Source organism: Nelumbo nucifera, chromosome 1, assembly GCF_055504915.1.
Source record: "Nelumbo nucifera cultivar China Antique chromosome 1, China Antique-T2T, whole genome shotgun sequence".
NCBI lineage: Eukaryota > Viridiplantae > Streptophyta > Magnoliopsida > Proteales > Nelumbonaceae > Nelumbo > Nelumbo nucifera.
The window spans coordinates 44,096,514-44,107,748 of record NC_142649.1 but is presented as its reverse complement, the minus strand read 5'-3'; positions in this window follow the sequence as shown (position 1 = coordinate 44,107,748).

Here is an 11,235-nt window from a genome sequence, read left to right as displayed (position 1 = left end):
ATTTTATCCTTCTATATATGATTTTATAAACATTTAATTTTTTTTGCTGCAAATATAGAATTTTATTTAAATAACCCTAAAGGAAATGTCAACTTAAATAACCCATTTATCGTCTTGTTGCTCATCTTGCACTCTCCCATCCCTAAATCTCCATTGAGTCAAACATAGAGGATGCACTCTGCATTTATATTTGTGACTCCATGGCTTTTTGACCCGAAGAAAATCCTTGATTGTTTTACCTTGATGGTTCTGTAAAGTTAGAGCTTTTTGGTTTTGTTGCTGTGTAAAAGAACGTCAGAGATTCAAAAGTAGGTTCTTTTGCATTGTTTGATCTCTATTTTCCCTAGAAGCTTTTTCAATTCAATTGTAGTTGCGTTTGATCTTACTCTGTTTTTTCAACTCGATTCGATTAAATTGAGTATAGAGTTTTGGATTCTTTTTATTGTTTGTTAGAAAATAAAACCTATTCAAGACCTCAATTAATTGTTTAAGCTTTTAGGTTGAATGGTTCTTTGAGATGGTATTAGAGACACTTTGACCAAGTGGTCTAGTGTTCGATTCTCATCACTTCCATTATAATTCTCCCTGTTTGGGGCAGTGTTTTGCTACAAATATAAGGGGTGCTTTGATTGGTCATAATTCTTCTAATACCGTGTCTTTGGTATCATAGATTTTACTTTAGTTATGGGTTCAGTTATGATACTTAAAAGGTATAATACGGGATAAACTTACAATCAATCAACCAAAATCATAAAAGAGATGACTAATCAGGTTGTATTCATCAAAATTCAAGATTGTTTTGATTGGTCAAAATTCTTCTGATACCACATCTTTCCGGTATCATATAGGCTATGTTTAGGTTAAAGAAAAAGGTAGGAAAACCTTTACAAACCTTGTATAGTTAGGTTATTTACCTTTCCCTACTTTTTCCTTTATTTTCCTAGTGATAAAATAAAATTAATAGTGTATACACTATTTTTCTCTTTGAAAACGAAAATACCTTGCTATATTTGGCGGTATAGCATGGCTATGAATTTATGTTGATTGCTCTGATTGCAGTTCATCAGAAGTGAGGTTTGAATTGAGTTTTTCAAAAAGTTAAATTTAGAGGTCTTTATTAAAATGAAACTTGAGAGGAGGTTTTGTGATTGTCAGAAACCTCGGGAGGATTTTATATCCTATCCATAAAAGTAAAGCAAATTCCTGAAACGAGGTTGTCAACCAAAGGAATTGGCTGATATCAGATGTGTTTGAATGAGATGTTCACCCCGCATGATCCACATCTAATCTTTGTAATATGATTTCCAAGTGGCCAAGGGACCTTATCCAGCTATCCTGGCCTTCCATTCATCCAATTAAGCAATTGTAGATCCTCTTTCACCTCCACTTCAGTGAATTCATATCAAACATCAGTCTGTCACTGAATAAATTTTCATCCATCCAAATGCATTGACGATCCCTCTCCACCTCCACTTGAGTGACATCAATGCTAAATAATTAGTAATTAAGGATGTGATTGGAAATGATGCAAATAGAGTGTAAATCCCGGTTTAAGGTAAATTTGCACTCTAGTTTATTTTTGCCTGTGTTTAACAATATTACATTTTTGTATTGACATTTACATTGATAATAAGATGTAAAAGTACATCAATAAAAAAGAAGTAAATTTGCATTCAAGTGGTCTTTTGATAAAATAAGGCATATGCTTTATTGGAATTAGTATTTACATCTATTATAGCTAAAAGTCTGTTTGATAAGAAGGTAAATTTGTCAGTGCAAAACTAACCCAACTTTGTAATTTATATGAACCGTTTTACACTATATATACTTACATTCACATTTATTTGCGTTGTTTCCAAATATAGCCTAAGACTCATTTTAGAAAGAGCACAAATGCAATTATGTAGAATGCAAAACCTCGCATTTTGTATTATTTTGTATGTATTTGTATTATAAATATTTATATTTATATTCTTTGCAAACTGAGCCTAAATATTAATCTCAATCACTGAATCCAAGTCAAAATCTCTGCTTTTGTACAGTTCCCAAAACCCCTTCACGCTTGAAAACACTTGAGTCTCATGGTCTCTAAATGTTCACCTAGACATTAGTGAAAAATGATTCTAACTACTTTCCATTACAATTTGAATTGGCTTGAATATGTCGTACAATCCATCAAGCTTGATGACTATCTTATCTATCTTATTTTATATATCATGAATAAACACTTCTACTACTGCTTGGTCTGGGCATGCATTACATATATAGAACCCGAATCATATAAAATGGAAAGCTAATAATCATGGGAATTGATTTAATACATGCTATTGGCAAGTTAAATGGATGAGTGGAAGCCCAACCAGTAGGAATGATATAATAAATAGGGTTGGGCCAGGTTTTAAGCCTTTTCATACCTATATATAATTTTAGATAATATTGTGGCAAAATTCTTGATACATGATCTGTATAATAAAACAAAAAGGGATTTTAATATTGATAAGAGATATAAATATGGATACATATGCATATTGGCTTATATCGCATTGTATTGACTGAAACGCATCAATATGGACCGTTAAGACTCACAATACACGCTGTTTCTATCAATATCTCTATTCACTAGTCTCCATAAAAAGCGTGAATGAGGTGATTTGAATTCAAGTCACCTAACAATCCAAAACTCACTGCAATTTCAAACCATCAAACTACACTCCATTTACTAATAAAAGAGAAATAAAATGACTTTTATTAACATTTTGTGTTCACATAGATATTTATATTTAACAATTCTAACTAAAATTTAAAAAAATCATATTTTATAAACTAATAGAATAAATAATCTATCAAATCCACATTTATATAAAAAGATGATTTTTAATATCAATAAATTTATATAGATAGAATATTAATAATAGAATAATTATTTTCAAACTTAAAATTTATAAATTTGTACATGATATAAATCATAAAATTTCTATATATTTTTACAAATTATTAATTAATATTTTAAATTACATTAATAAGTAATAACAATGTATTTATTATATACGAAAAAATAAAAAATATTATATATTAAGTATTAAAGAATATAATATTAAATTGAATCTTTCAAATCCATTAATATACATTTATTTAAAAAGAATGATTTTTTATTTCATAAAATTTATAGAAATAAAATATTAATAATGGAATAATTATTTTTGTAATTAAAAACTATGAATTTATATACGATATGTATCTTAAAAATTTTAACAAATTTGATATACTTTATGTTAAGATTATATGTTTATAAATTATTAATAGATATTTTAATTTGCATTTGAAAATTTAATACTTAGTTGATTTTTTCTTAATGTTAAAAGATTAAAATAGTAAAATAAAAATAATTGATATAATAATTAAAATATAATAGGTGCATATGTTTAGTGTCTTGAACTCTTGATTGATGCAATATAAATAAAATTATATGATATCTACACATCTCGGTACATTAATTAATTGTAATATATTTCTTCATATATATATCATTAAAATTTATATTTTCTATATATTTGTATACTATTTTGTGATCATTTTGATCTTAAATTTAGTGTTATTAATGTATTTATGATATTTGTGTGTATTTCCCTACTGTATCCATGTGTTTTCATATTTTTCATTTATATCCATGCGTTTCTAAAGTATATCCGTATCCAAGTTGTCCGACACCAATGCTTTAATCCTTGATGATAACACATACAGTAAAAAATAAATTAATGAAAAGTAAATAAATCATGTAACATCTTTAATATAATTGACTAAAAATTTGATTTTATGTGTAATAAATATTTGGCAAAGTTTAAACCTAATCTTTTATTTATTATAATACATATATTATCAATTATATTAAATAATAAATATTTCCAGGCCGGGATAAGCTAAGAATGGTCATCCATATCAACATGCCTTCCAACCTCCCAGTTGCCAATTTTATTTCCGTTTTCTTAGATATTTGCAACAAGTAATAAGGTATAGTATTCGAATGCTAATATTGATTTTCTAAATTTTCACCAAATACAAGCTGTGTGATTTCAGTGTAGAGCCCAGCTCAGAACGCCAAAAACTCTCCCAAATGAGCACTTCATAAAGCATCAAGAAGGACTTTGCCTTTATATTCTATGACGTAGCAATATTATTGATGAGTTTTGCTTGAGCCCTGCCTTATCACCTGAATTTTGACGGGCCTTAAGTCACTAAAGCTGTAGAAACCTTGAGACCGTCATGCCTTTCTAAGCTGCTCTAAACACAAAACTTTTCCCTCAAAAGTCTAAACTCCCCTAGCCCATGCCCTCAGTAAATCAATATAAATACAGTTATTTTTCTTGTTGGGCCTCTTTAAAACTTTGTTGGACTTTGTTGGGCCTCTTTAAAACTTTCCTCCAAATAACATAACTTTTCTCTTAAGGCTCAATTTGGAAGGTGTATAAATACAAATATGTAGAATGTAAAACGTTGTACTTTATATACGTATTTGCATTTAACTAAACCTAAAAATTAAAACTTGCCTCAGCCCATCCCCTCAAAGAACCACCAAAAATACAGGCATTTCATTTCTCAGATCCTATCATTCTAAAGGCCTATGAAAATCAAGGCCCGATGCCGGTTATTAATGGGATGGTTCTGGGGCTGTGATTTTGTCTCAATTAGACCCAGACCCAATCAGTTGTCAGCCTTAATTAGATTAACCATTTGGCTCTTAGATTAAAAAGTTGGGTAAATTATGGATTAGCACTTTGGGGGTAGTGGCAACCATCCTCCCTGAACTTCAATTTGGGACAAATACCTCCCTGAACTTTCAAATTACAATAAGACCTCCTCCATTAGCATTCTGTTAGTTAACTTTGAAAAAAGTTCTCATGTGACTTTAAATTCTTCTAAATCCCCAAACCACCCTTATTTGTAACAATTTTTTAATATTTTTTTTGTATTTCCATTTGTTACTAATTTAGTTGATATTAATTGTATGTTCTGTTTGTTGCAATTCCAATTTTCATAGAAGTTCATGTTGCATCTAGATCTGCTATCTACAAACGTTACCCAAAAGATAGGACTGCAAATGGTATCCAATCGTTGGTATTCGAATTTGAATTCAATCCCATTAAAGGTGATCCAAATTGAATATATTATAATTGGATCAAATATAGATTCATCACTACACGACCCAATATAATCCGATTGGATTTGAATGTTGTGTTTTTATTTAATTATCATAGGTTCAAGTTTCTTGCAAGTAATTTCCAATTTATTTTTTCTTGAAGTATAATATCAAAGCCATCTTCAGTTGATTTTATTAATAATTTATAATGTTTGGGCCTTGGCGCAATGGTTGGGCTATTCCATTGTGATTTGGGTAATTAGGATTCAAATCTTGGAAACAACCACTCTTTTTATGTAGGGATAAAGCTTCATATATATTAGGGAACTAGTGGGGACACATGCAATGCATAGCTTTCTTGAAAGAACAAGGCAAAAGGAGTTTGGGGTGCAGCTTGAGTTGGGCTAACTCGAACACAACCCAACTCCACCAAAGATTTTGCATAGGTTGGGACTGAGTTTTCAACTTCAAGCTGGGCTTAGGCCTAAAAACTCAAGCCTAACCTAAATTCAGGTTGGGCTTGGATTGAGACTTTGGGTAGATAGAGCCCGATTCGACCAATTTACATTTTGTGATATACATATCTACATATTGTCAATATATTCTACTTAGAAATTGGGCTATGAAGCTCAACACATCCAATCCTAAGCCTAACACTAGATGTTGAGTTAAAGCCTGGGTTAGGCCTAGGTTGGTAAGAGAAAAATTACTATTAATTTTCAATAATTACTGATAATTTACTAGCACAGGCCCGAGTTTCCCAACTTAGGTCTAACCTGAGCTTAACTGAACATCTTGGATTGGACTTGGGCTTGGGCGTATTGAGCTTTATAGCCCAATTTCCAAATAGGATATATTGACAATATGTAGATCTGTATATCGTAAAAATGTTGGCATATGTCCAAATTGGGCTGGGTTAATCTTAAACTACCCGAGGGCTCAACCCAAACCCAACCTGAGCTTAGGTTAGCCTTAAGTTTTTTGGCCTAAACCTAACTTGAAGCTCAATAACTCCAGACCAACTTGTGCAAAAGGTTGGCTTGAACTAGATCAAACTCGAGTTAGGCCCACCCAACCCAAGGTACACCCCTAGCTCCTTTTGTCTCAAATTCTTTTAACAAAACTTGTGTATCACATGGTCCTTGCTAATAATTAATAGCACTAATTTTAATTTATAGTTACTAATAGTAATATTTTATGGTATTTGTTAATTATTTACAAAAATAGTTAATAATTAATATTTAAAAAATATCAATAAATTTATAATCATAGTTAATAATTCTTAATTATGAATTAATAAATTTTATAATTCTTAATTTATAAAAATATTACTATTATTAATAGTAATAATAGTTAATAAAATAATCAATTTAATTATTCTTGAGACAATTATTAAATTTTAAAATTTAATATTAATAAAATAATTAATTATTATTGGTAATTAATTAATTTGTTGGTAATATATCACCAATATTAATTACTAAAAACAATAATATATTTTGATATTAAATTTTGGAAATTTATAATAAATCATGGGTATAAATAATAGATTCTAAGTGAATTTTGGTATTTTTCAATTAATCCTAAAACGAATTAATTAATTTTGGTAAACTATTAGTAAACTATCGAAAATATTAGTAATTAATCCCAAAAATATTACTAAAGTGAAAATTATTAATTATTAAAAATGGTAATATTGTATGGGAATTTTTAATTAATCATGAAGATAATTAATTTATTTTGGTATGAATTATAATAAAGTAAAATGAAACTATTAATTATAAACAATAGTTAATATACCATTCAAAGTAAATGGGTTGGACTAACGAAAACCAAACCATACCCAATCCAATAAACCACATCGTCTTAATTAGAATTGGGAAAGTGGGGATTAGTTAAGAGTATAAAAAAAGTTGGTTATGAGCAATATTGTAGGAATGAGAGAGGTTTTAGGAATTAGGACTTTTAAGAGAGTTTTAAGAACAATAAATTAAGAGTATGGAGAGGTTTTAAGAGAGGGGATAAAAAGAGATTTTAGAATTGTTTTTATTAAGGAGACACCTCAATAGTCATGATCCCACAGGCACTCCAGGGTACCGCTCGTTGTCTCCTCGGCCTCCCGCCGAATGGCAATAGTTATGATCCCGTAGAGAAGCTTCTCGAGCACGCCCTCCGTCTCAAGCCTGTCCTCAGGATGGACGGTCCACTGCGGCATGTGCAAGGTTGAGCTGCTACACCCAAGTACGCTCACTAGCAGAGAAGGCGGAACCGCGGAATGGAAACCCTCCTCTAGGTCAATTACCACAACATCCTCATCATCGCCAAGATTTGTGCGATGTGTGTTGTGTGTGCGGTGTAGCAAACATCTTTATTAATGTAGAACTACTAATAGTATATTCAGAGGTTGCTGGTGTTCTAGCTCCTCTATATAGGCCTACCGTCGAGGTCTTCTAGCCTGTAGGTGTTGGGTCCAATCAATCTGGTGACTCAATATGGTCCTTCCCAGTTTGGTTTGAGCTTCCCTTGTCTAGGTGCGGGTACTATGACCTTCCGAAGAACTAGGTCACCTATCTTGAACTCTCTCCTTCGGACTTTGGAATCATAGTACTTTGCCATTCATTGTTGTTGCGCGGCCATCCTAAGATGCGCTCGGTCCCATGCTTCTTCTACGAAGTTGAGCTCTGTGCAGAGAGGTCTTCATTGTTCTGCTCTTCATCGTAGAACTCAGCTCGAAGAGTTGGTGAGCCTATTTCTATAGGGATCATGGCTTCGGCCCTATAGGTTAAGCTGAAGGGTGTCTCTCCAGCTTCCCTTAGCCTAATCAAGTATAGTCTTTAGGCCATGCAGTAGGGTTCGGTTAGTCACTTCGGTCTGCCCATTGCTCTGGGGTCGGTGTACCGCCGTGGTCCAATGCTTGATCTTGAGATCGGTGAAGAGCGCTTCAAACTTCCGATCAGCAAACCGTGTTCCATTGTTGGTGATGAGAACCCATGGAATGCCGAAGCGGCAGACAGCACTTTCCCAGAAGAAGTTTCGGGCATTATGTGTTGTGATGTGTGCTAGGGCCTCAGCTTCCACCCATTTGGTGAAGTAGTCTACGACAACCAGAATGAACCTTTTTTTCCCAACCGCGGTAGGGAATGTCCCAAGGATATCCATTCCCCACTGCACGAAGGACCATGGGCTAGTGATCATCTTCAGAGGAACCACTGGCTAGTGATGGAGGTTAGTGTTCCTTGACATCATTGCACTTTCTAACGATCTGGGCAACATCCTACTTCATGGTTGGCCAGTAGTACCCTTGTTGAAGTGCCTTATGAGCCAAGGTTTGGGCGCCCAAGTGATCCCCACAAATTCCTTCGTGTATCTCCCTAAGGATGTAGTCGGCCTCGGAAGGGAAGAGGCACTTTTCCCTCGATGAGGCAATACTAGGCGGCTCTAAGCACGAGCTTCTTTGCTTCTGTGCGGTCTTCGGGCAACTTGCCATCCTGTAGGTATTGCGCTTTGGGATCCATCCAAGACAAGCCTTGTTGTACGGGAAGGATGAGGAGCACCATTGGAGCAATGCTAGGTTGGGCCAGGACGTTGACCCGGACTATTGCGTCGAGGTTCATCCGCGGCGAACTTGCCAACTTGGAGAGTGCATATGCTCGGACGTTCTCAACTCAAGGGATTTGTTGGATAATGAAGTGATCGAGCCGTTGAACGAGCTCTTGCACCTTTTGCAGGTAACTTGCCATTGTTGGTGTCCGCGTCTCGAACTGGCCATGGAGCTAGTTAACCACCAACTGGGAGTCGCTAAAGGCTTCTACGTGTCACGCACCGAGGTCTAAGGCAAGTCAGAGTCTGGTAATCAAAGCTTCGTACTCGGCTTCATTGTTGGAGGCCTTGAACTCAAACCTCAGGGTGTGCTCAAGCACTGTGTCTTCTAGTCCAAAGAGAATGAGGTCGGCCCCACTACCCTACTTATTGGATGAACTGTCCACATGAAGAGCCCATATTTGTAGTGTCGGGGCCGGGTCTTGTACCATGAATGTGCACTCCGCCAGGAAATTGGCCAGGGCTTGTGCCTTGATGGCAGGCCACGGAGTGTACTCTATGTTGAACTCACTCAATTTCACACTCCATTTGATTAGGCGGCTAGATGCTTCCAGTCTCTATAACACTTATCTGAGAGGTTGGTCAGAAAGCACGTGGACGTTGTGGGCTTGGAAGTATGGCCTGAGCTTCCTGGCCATGGTGATTAGGGCTAGGGCTACTTTTTCTAGGTTCGAATACCGAGTTTCCGCACCATTGAGGACTTTGCTTGTGTAGTAGATTGGCCTTTGTGTTCCGTCATCTTCTTTAACTAGTACTGAACTGACCACCTTGTCACCGGCCAAGAGGTAGAGCAGCAGCTCGTCCCTAGGGCTCGGCTTAGTGAGGAGAGGTGGCGAGCTTAAGTACCTCTTCAGCTCCTAGAAGGGCTACTCACACTCTTCGGTCCACTAGAAGTCTTTGACCTTCTTCAAGGCCTTAAAGAAGGGCAAGCACCGGCCTGTGGACTTAGACATGAACGTGCTAAGGGCGGCTACCCGCCCAGTGAGGCGTTGCACTTCTTTGTGAGTTCGGGGTGACTGCATATCGAGGATGGCTTGGATTTTTTCTGGACTGGCTTTGATTCCTCGTTGAGTGACCATGAACCCTAGAAATTTGCTGGAACCGACCCTAAAGGCACACTTGGTCGGGTTCAACTTCATCTGGTACTTCCTAAGGGTGTTGAAGACTTCCCTGAGATCAGCTAGGTGGTGCTTAGCCTTCTTGCTTTTCACGAGCATGTCATCAACATACGCTTCAACGTTGCGGCCAAACTGGTCCTTGAACACTTCATTCACCAGCCGCTGATAAGTAGCACCAGTGTTCTTAAGGCTAAAGGGCATTGCCTTGTAGCAGTATAGTTCATGGTCAATGATGAAAGTGGTCTTCTCCTGATCATCGGGATGCATTTAGATCTGATTGTACCCTAAGAATGCATCCATAAAACTCAGGAGTTCATGGCCTACCATTGCGTCAACGAGCTGGTCTATCCTTGGTAGGAGGAAGCTGTCTTTGGGATATGCTTTGTTCAGGTCCATGAAGTCAATACAGATCCTCCACTTCCCCTTCGATTTCTTCACCATCACCACATTGGCCAGCCAGTTTGGGTACTTTACTTCCCGGATAAAGCTGGCGACGAGCAACTTTTGGACTTCCTCATCAATAATTTGCCACTGCTCTACGGCGAAGCTCCTCTTCTTCTTCCTGATTGGTCGGTAGCGTGGGTCGGCATTGAGACGGTGGATGATGACCTTAGGGTCAATCTCTGGCATGTCTACCGCCGACCATGCAAACACATCGACGTGATACTTAAGAAGTTGGATGAGGTCCTCACGTAGACGGTGGTGTAGCATCACTTTGCATTTTTGTGCATTTGAGAAATAATTTAAACAATAGGTAGTGGCCCTATTGGAGAAGAGGGCTTGGATGTTGTTGGAGGTGGTGTTGATGTCAAAGAGGCAAAAGGAAACACTGATTCATTAAACAAGATGTGGTGTGATATATATTCGTCTAGTAGCTTGATCAAGACATTTATAGCCATGGTACTCATCAAGGTACCCCAAGAAAGTACAACTAATAGAGCAAAACTCTAGCTTGTTCTTATCATAAGGTCATGTCAAGAGAAAGCATTGACACCCGAAGACTTTCAACAACTTGTAATTTTTGAGTGTTAAGCAAGAGCTCCCAAGGTGACTACATGTTAAGTGTTTGCGTTGGGAATTTATTTGCAAGGAAAACAATAGCATGACATGCATCCCACCAATCTGGTGATGTCGCTTTTCAGCAAATCCAGTTTTTCTTGTGTATGAGCACATGAAGCTCTATGTGTAATACCATGCTCTGCCAAAAATGATTTGAACTTGTTGAATTCACCGCCACCATTTGACTAGAATTGCTTTATTTTAGTGTTAAACAATGTTTTAACCTTAGACTTGAACAAAATCAAAGCCTAGAGCGGATCAGATTTTCTAAACAAAGGAAAGATCCATTGAAAATGACTGAAGCCATCAATGAAGACAATATAA